Consider the following 8409-nt stretch of genomic DNA (forward strand, 5'->3'; position numbering starts at 1 on the left):
CTGCTCCAGTTCTCCAACAGCTATGGGTCTCATTCCTGGTTGATATTAAAATTATTCTTCTTGGGTCTGTTGCCATCAGTTACAGGAATATTGGTATTGAGGTATCCGTCATTTCCATTGGAACTGGGGAGTTCCAGACCGCAGTTCTGCTGTTCAGTGCACCTCTCAAATACAACAGTCATGTATGGCTCACCGCCCCGCGGTTCAGACAGGCCATGCTGTAGGTCTGCAGCGTTGTCAGACACCAGGCACACTGGCTGGGTGTCAGTGTGCAGCACCCCAGGACTTCCTGCCTGGATGGGTGCAGGTGGTCTGAGCCTTCCCCTGACCAGATGCAAGCCGTGTGTCTTCTCCAGAAGTCAGATTAGGTCAGCCCCAGCCTAGAAGCCATGCAATCCCATGGAGTGTGGGTAATCCAGACACATAATTGGCCATATCATTCCTACATGAGCCATAAGTGAAACAGCCCAGGACAGGACTGAGTGATTCAAGACTGGTAAATGAACTGTACATTCATGTAGATTTATTGTAAATTCACCACTCATCAAACACAAAACCAATCCCAACAATGAAATTTGTACACGTTTTTAAAGACCGTGCACTTTACTATTTTATTTTTATTTTTATTTTATGTCACATAGTTGTCTTAATGTAAAAAGAAGCCATAAAAAACCCAGAAGACTAGTATGGGGTTTCTAAGTAAGGGGATCATTAATTTTAAAGTAAAGAATTAATTCCATGTCTCTTTTTGAGGTATAATGTCAAATACTGACAAATAAATGTACAGTAAAGCAGGATCTGGTTTTGCCTTAGTGATGCTGTGAATAAGTCAGGGGAGTTTGCTCCTCATACTCTTGAGTTTTCCTGTGGGGCTGTACAAAATGCTGCACCTTTGCAGTAGGGACTCAATCCTGCTACCTTTGTTCACCCCAGGAGAAGGAATAAAATGCTTGCAGAGTCAGGCCCAATGAAGCAATTAAATCATTCTGCTACTCTGAGATCACAGCAAAGGAAGTTCCTTATGTTTTAGTAAGTTTCTGAGTTGCTTCTGTCAGTTTTTCAAGAAGTTTTCAGGGTCAGGTTATCCAATAGAAATCAATAATTTATTTTAATCCCTTATCAAAATTAAGTAATGCCAAAGGGTTTCACTTGGTTTTGTGTTCATTTCCATTATCAAGATCTCTGTTGCAGTTTTAATTTTGCAATCCTGACTCTGGGGAGTTGACTTACATGAATTAAAATTATTTCTGTCACTTAAGATGGAAAGATCAGGACATGGTATTGTGATGTGAAAATAGTAGTGTGTTATAACTGACAATCAGATGCTATTTTTGTAATAAAGTGTTTTTAGCACATTTGTTTCACTTTGTAGTTTTCATATTCTTATGACCCCTCATTTTCAGCCTATTGTAAGAAAAATCTGAAGTTCCCCATCTTTACTCATTTTAAACTTTAAAAGTAAAAATACATTGCCATGTATTTTTTTAATTTTGCAAGTCCAGGCAACCCCCTGAAGATTCAAGTTTTTCTCATGTGTTTAAGTGTATGGATCATTATTCATTAGATGAAACTCTTGTGTCTCTGAATCAGTACGTTCTCTTTGAATATAAGTTTGTATATAGTATGAAAGTTACCTTTATTTGTACATAGGCTCTTGGAAATAATCCCTTCTATCAAGGTCCTACTTCACTATCTACAGAATGTTTCACTGTGGTGTGTACACTTTTCTCACCTTATCATATTAATACAGAGTTCTTCATATAAGTCACTTAATGTAACTGAGTTGTCTAAGTGTGAATAACAATAACAACAATAAATACTAATAAAAAGACTGAAGAGTGTGTCAGTTTGCTCAGTATCTTTTGTGTTAATGGTCTTGCTGTTACTCTGAAAATAGTATTTTAACTACCTTCTTTGGCAGTTGATTTTTGTAGTTTGGGTTGAGTGATGATCTGCAGTGCTGCTTGTCATTACTGGTGTTCAAGCTGTACTGCTTGCCTCTTGCCATGTCCCAGTGCTACCTTCTGTGTATGCACAGAGTAAAGAAATTGCCTGTCTTCCAGTGAGCTTAAAATTTTGTTAGACAAGGATTTTTCATCTACAGCACAACGTGAATCCAAACAACCTGGAGCTGTGTATGTCTGTAGCCCTCTCGTTCCATTCAGGATCAAGTTTCCTTACACTTTACTGATACATTTGGTCACAAGATGTTTTGAATGCCATTCTTTACTTTGACACCTTGTTTAATCTCCAGGCTGCACAGTCTGTTGTCCTTGCCAGTTAGGCTTTTTCCATTTTTTAAAATTTTTTTTGTCAGTCTTTTGGTGAATGCTGCATTTAAATAAAAGAATGATCTTTCATAAATTACAGCAAAAGAAGGTCAAATTTTCCAATAAAGAACCAAACTTTCCATCTTCTCAAGTTAGAAAACACTGCACATGGACATTATTACTTAAAATTTCTCCCACAGCAGTCCCAGGAAGTCATCCTCCCCAGAGAATTAAGGTGTTTTTAGTGAGGCATAATGCCAACACTGAAGGTGTGAGCTCAGGAGAGGGGATTTTCATTCATCTTTAACCTGATTAGAGCCTTAAAATTTTAGACTGGAAACAAAAGAAATTTGCAGATAGCCAAGGAGTTGACAACGTTGATTGTCCTGAGACGTTCGTGCCTGCCAAACAATGAAAAACAACAAGGTCAAACACATCCTGCAAAAAACAAAGTTGGTGTAGGCTCCAAGTCACAGAGACACATGTGGGATGTTTCCAAAATTTAGATTTGAGATAGAGAGTTTGTAAAAAGACATTTAGACTTTTTTTGAGGAGTGAACATGCATCCATACACACACAGGTGCTCATAGCTTTGCTCTATGGGTGTGTGTTTTCTTACCCTACTGCTGGCTAACATTTAATCCCTTCCTCAAGTGCAGTGACATTTGTAAAGAGGAGGATTTTCAATCCTTCAGTACCACAGCAGGTCTTGATGGTATATGACTGGGTTGAGCAGGGAGAACGTGTTATATATCCACCACCGTCCTGCCTGGGGGAATGAAGGCAAGTTGCCTTACTATGTATCCACAAGCAAGTACTTCACTGCCTTACCAATAGTGCTGAAAAAAGCATTCACTATTACTTCTTTATTTTACAAGTAGTTGCATTTGGAGTGTTTATTGACAAGGAGAAATCAATGTGCATGTTAAAACGGAGTTCAAACTTTCCTTCCCTGGAAAGACTTCAGAATTTCCCTTTAAAACAAGGAATTCCTTTTCTGTCAACACATGTATCAGAGAAATAAATATTTGTGCCAGAAACCGGCAAGGAGTACAGAGAGCTAGACTACAGATTTTAGCCCTGAAGAGATGTTTTTCCTCCCTTCATCTCTTATTTATGCAAATTTTCACATCACCGTTTGAACAACATATATATTGTGTGGACAAGGGGGCGTTTTTTTGGCAGGATGATGAAGTAGTAGTAATTAGTTGTAAATCTACAGTATAGCTTCTGAGGCATCAAATCCAAAATAAACCATTTCTTGTTAGCTGAATATGAGGGTAGTCAGAGAAGTTACCGGCATCCTGTAAGATTAAAACACTCCACATACAATGTTTGAACAACAGTTTTGCAAAAGAATGAAACTTCGAATGAACAAGAGGTGTCCCAGCAACCTTTGGGTTGTCTGCAAGCACTTTTTGCCTGTGCACCAGCAATGATGAGCAAAAAAAAAAACTGACCTAAAAATCAGTTACAATTAATATGTCTAAAAGGACATATAACAGATGTGTTTCCCTCCAGTTCCTTCCTTCCTTCCCAGTTTAATTTTGCTGTAAAATGAAGGAATACAACCCTGAGTAACATCCTCTAGGGGACACTGTAGGCAGGGAGGTTGGACTTGATGAGCCTGCCGGTGATGCCTTCCAACCTTACAAATTCAGTGTTTCTGTGAATGGTTTAGTGCACTGTATGGTAACATGGTAACAGTGAAAAAAATGCTCCCACTGCCCGCTCCTCACCCCCGCTTATTTCCTATTCTTTCCTGCTAACTAGTATGAAGGAAAAGGGAAATTATTCCCAGAATTGTCAAATTCCCTGTGAAGATCTGGACCTGCTCTTGTCATGTACTGCCTGCGTGCCTTGATACTATGCCCTATTGCTGGTCAGAATTTGCCTCTCGAAGCAGAGACCAACTCTTGCCAATTTTCAAGAACTAAGATATTGTAGTCTGATCCTCTGGCACTAGGACATACTACTAGCCAAAACTAGCTCTAGAGAGTTTCACTAAAGTTTACAAAACACAAGACTATTGAAGAAAAATTAGTTTGAGTGTTGACTCAGTCAGAAGTGTAAGTAAACTCATTTTCTGTTATATTATATAGTGAATTTTTGAAAAATTATTCCCTAAAATTCAGTTTACTTTCCACTCAGAAGAACAACTTTCAGCAAAGCTTTTGCCAGAAACTGACTGAAAAAAGGAATTGCTAAAAGTTCATGATTGTTAATATGCAATTTTTCCAAGAAGAAATTACCTGGGCAGCTTTCTCCCACCACTATCACCTGTTTTGCAAAAAACCTATTTAAAACATGCCAGGATGTTGTCCTGAGAAGAGCTGGGACAAGCATGGTGGAGCCAAATCTTTCTTGTCCTCAGGCCTGTTTTTACTGTCCTGGCTTCCTCTACATTCCTATCCTCTCTGTTCCTCACACTGTCCAGCATCCAAAATAATTCCTGTCACCAATGATGCCCCAACACCAATGGAGGCAGGTGATGCTCAGAGCAAGGAGGTCTCAGGCCTTTTGATGCCTCATAAGGCTCAGGCAGCAGAAAGGACCCTCACCTACAAGTAAATCCACAGCCCAGGAATGAAACAGTCATGATGTGACTCAGGTTCTTCCTTTGAGGCTTCATTTTGTGTATTCCTGGGATTTTCACCTTTTCTCATGTGAAGGATGGAATAATGCTTCAGAATTCTTAAAAAGTTTAATAGGGAATAAAATAAGAGACAAAAGTTCAGTGCTGGGGTGCTCTTGGCAAACAGCCAAAGAACATGCTAGTAGTCCCTGATAGTGTTTTTTTATACTGTTACATTACAGAGGCGCATGCATATTCATAAAGTCCATACATTATTCACACATTCCTGTCAACTGTTTGATGTTACGGGAATTCTTCTGTTTGGTTTCTACGTACTCTGGTTTATCTGCATGACATCCTGTGTGTTAAGTCAATATGGTTTATTCCTTCTTGTGTCTCCATCCTGTTGTTGTATGTCCTCTTTAAATTTAACATGGTAGTTTCTAATTGTCGTCCGGAGCTCTGGTTTGTGTCACAGTTATCTTATCACTTGGATAAGACAGCGGAGAGGCGGGTAACATGATTGACTTACACCATTTGTTTTGGTTACATAGAGGTATTTTAACACCCAGTGTTTGGTTAAGGCCTATAATATCATATATTCACCCCACTACTTCTGTAAGCTATGCAGTACATACTTAAACTGGTTGATTATGTTATACTAAAAACTAAATAAAGGTATAAATGATACTATATCTAAATACTTATGATAAATGCAGAAACTAATATATAAATGCAAAAGCCAATATCATATTGCAGTCCTTTTTAACAGTCCATAAATATCAGGAACTACCTAATTATCTTACACTATTCTCTGAGTTAGTTACATGAATAAAAGCATTTTAACCTCACATAGTCTCTATTTCAATATTATGCTACGACCTAAGATATACTTATCACGCTACTATTTATATAAGCTATATGGTGCATACATAAACTGACAGATCATACTATACCAAAAAGCACTTAAAAGGAAATACAAATTGTACCATATCAAAATATTTGTGATTATTAGTAGGCAAAAGCTAATACATAAATGTGAAAGCCAATACTGTATTGTCATCTATAACACTCATCTTAATTAGTATCTCAGTAAGTCATTTGTATTTTTGTAACCCATCACACCCCTGAGAGAAGTGGGCTTTGCTTACAGAAAAAAGCATTGTGAGGGGCTAATGCCCATATGATGCTCCTTCAGGCACACTGCCTGCACTGCCATCCTCCAGGCAAGGCCAGTTTGTCCCAGCTGGCACCACAGCTGACACCACTTCTATCTGTTTGTGGTATCACTTGGCAGCTAAACATAGAGAGGCAAGGTCAGCTCTGCAGGCACCACCAGGCACGGTGGAAGAAGAGAGCAAGTGGCAGAAGCAGGGCATCCTTAGTTGTTTCACAGTGGGTTTGTGCAAAGTCTGGGTAGCAACAGAAAGGTGATGCTATGTACATGCACCCACTGCCTCAACTGCCCTACCTGGTGAGCTCTACCATTCCTGCCCTACAGAAAGATGTTTACTGGCATGAAGTACCTTGGCACCTGTACCAACTTGTCCAGAGCTGCTAATGAAACAGACCCCAATATGCACTCCTTGTGAGTGGACACTTCTTGTGAGTGGAAAGGGGGAAAAAAAAATCTCTAAGTCACCAGATCCACCACAAAATCAGGAAGAGGTGGGCGCAGTATCTCCCAGAGAAACACTAATCTTGCAGAATGTCAGAGGAGGTAGGTGGACTGAAACACAAGCAGGTCATGTCCTCAGTGCATGGAAGGTGGCTTATCTGGATTAATAACTGGTGCTGGCATGGTTGCTGAAGCTTTCATTTTCTTGGAATTACCTTAATAGCAAAGTGTCTGGTAGCAGGTGTGCTTGCGGACATTTGCAGGCAATTATCTCTGCTGACAAGGAGACATAATAAAACCCTTAATGCAGGAAGAGAGCAAGGCACAGCCAGGCAAGGACATTAAGCAGGGCAGTACATCTCATCGTGTCCTTGTTCCAAATATATACTTAGCATCACGACAGCTGTTCTCCAGTCAAAACCCCTGCTGGCCTTCATTGCAACAAAAGCATTCTCCTCTGGGCTGATTTCAACTCTGAATGTTAAAGAATAAGGGCAGTAATAGAGATCATAAAGAGTGCAGTAAATAGTTATTTCACTTGCCAGTACAGGGCAGGTGTCTAAACTAATCTCTAGGTTTCTCTAGGTTCTTGCACCAGCCCAAGGTACAATAAGGAGCAGCTGGGCTTGGATGGAACTTTGCCTTTTGTGTAGGGGACGTCTTCCCCCTTAACACTCGTCTCAGGGTGGATTTCCTCAGCCCCACCATATGCCTCTGAAGAGATGTGGATTGTATTTTCCTTCTAGACAGAGATTCAACAGATTTCCTTCCGTTCACGGAGTGTTCTGGTTGCCATGCCAAGTAATGGAGTGAATCCCATCATTTCCTTGGGAAGGGAAGGTGAAGGTCTCTGCACCTCCAGGAGGGCTCTGGGTGAAAGCACACGTCTGCTCAACATTCTGAGCTACACAAACCCACTGTGCAATACACAGCCTGCCAGCAGGCTGCAGGGAACAACTTGTCCAGACTGGTTGCATCTGAAGGCCTTGCTGATTTTGACCTTGCTGTGGACCACCAATGAGTCAGCAGCAGAAGAATGAAAATCTGATGACTTTGAGAAGTTTGTCAAGCTACACAGAGCTAGAAACTGCAAAGGAAGGAGGCTGAATTAACCTCTCTCTTTCTCCTACAAGGCTGTCTGCTTTTAATTTCAGTTAATATACAGCTAATTTGAATGAAATAAAAACCTGGAAAGTCAAATTCATATAGGAAAAGTAATTTTTCTACTTTAAACTGTACTTCTTCCTCAATTTATCATTTATTTGGAGCAGAGTTAGTCTGAGAAGATAGCACCTTTCTTTGGCACCAGAAATAGCAGTCTAACCACAACTTGGTGAAATCAAGTGAGTGTTTCAAACTAGCCATTCTGTGGAATTGGGAGACAATATCTGGGAATTTGTTTGTATCTGGGAATTTGTTTCTTGGAAGTTTGGCTTTGCATGCTAATGTGCAAGTGTTTTCAACAAAAACAGGAAAAACAGAAACTCTCCAACATCACCTTTTCAGTGTTAGAGAATCAAGGCATTACTTTATTCTGGTCAGGATGTGCAATTGAAATCATTCCATGGTTCTTTAGCAGACTTTTCACATACCTATATAGACAAAACCCAAAAAAATTCTCATACTTGGCCTTAAATTACACAATTCTTAGTATGGTAATCTCCTATTGATCCCTTTACCTTCAATGTTTGGTCCTCCTTCTTTGGTTCTCTTATCAGTCTTCTCCCAGACCAGGTGTCTCTGACCTCTCCAGGGGTTCATGTTTGGGATAATGTTTGTTAATGTTCATTTCTCTCTGGTGTATCTTCTGGCTACTCCCAATCCATGGGTTTTAAGCTCATCAGGCCTCTCCCTGTGAACAGAGTCTTTTGTAGAGAAACTTCAATTCCCCTGCCCCTGGGCAAAGGAGAGCAAACCCTTGATTAAAGTTACATTAATAAATATTA

The sequence above is a fragment of the Cyanistes caeruleus genome, chromosome Z (assembly GCF_971803275.1).
Source record: "Cyanistes caeruleus chromosome Z, bCyaCae1.hap1.1, whole genome shotgun sequence".
Lineage (NCBI taxonomy): Eukaryota > Metazoa > Chordata > Aves > Passeriformes > Paridae > Cyanistes > Cyanistes caeruleus.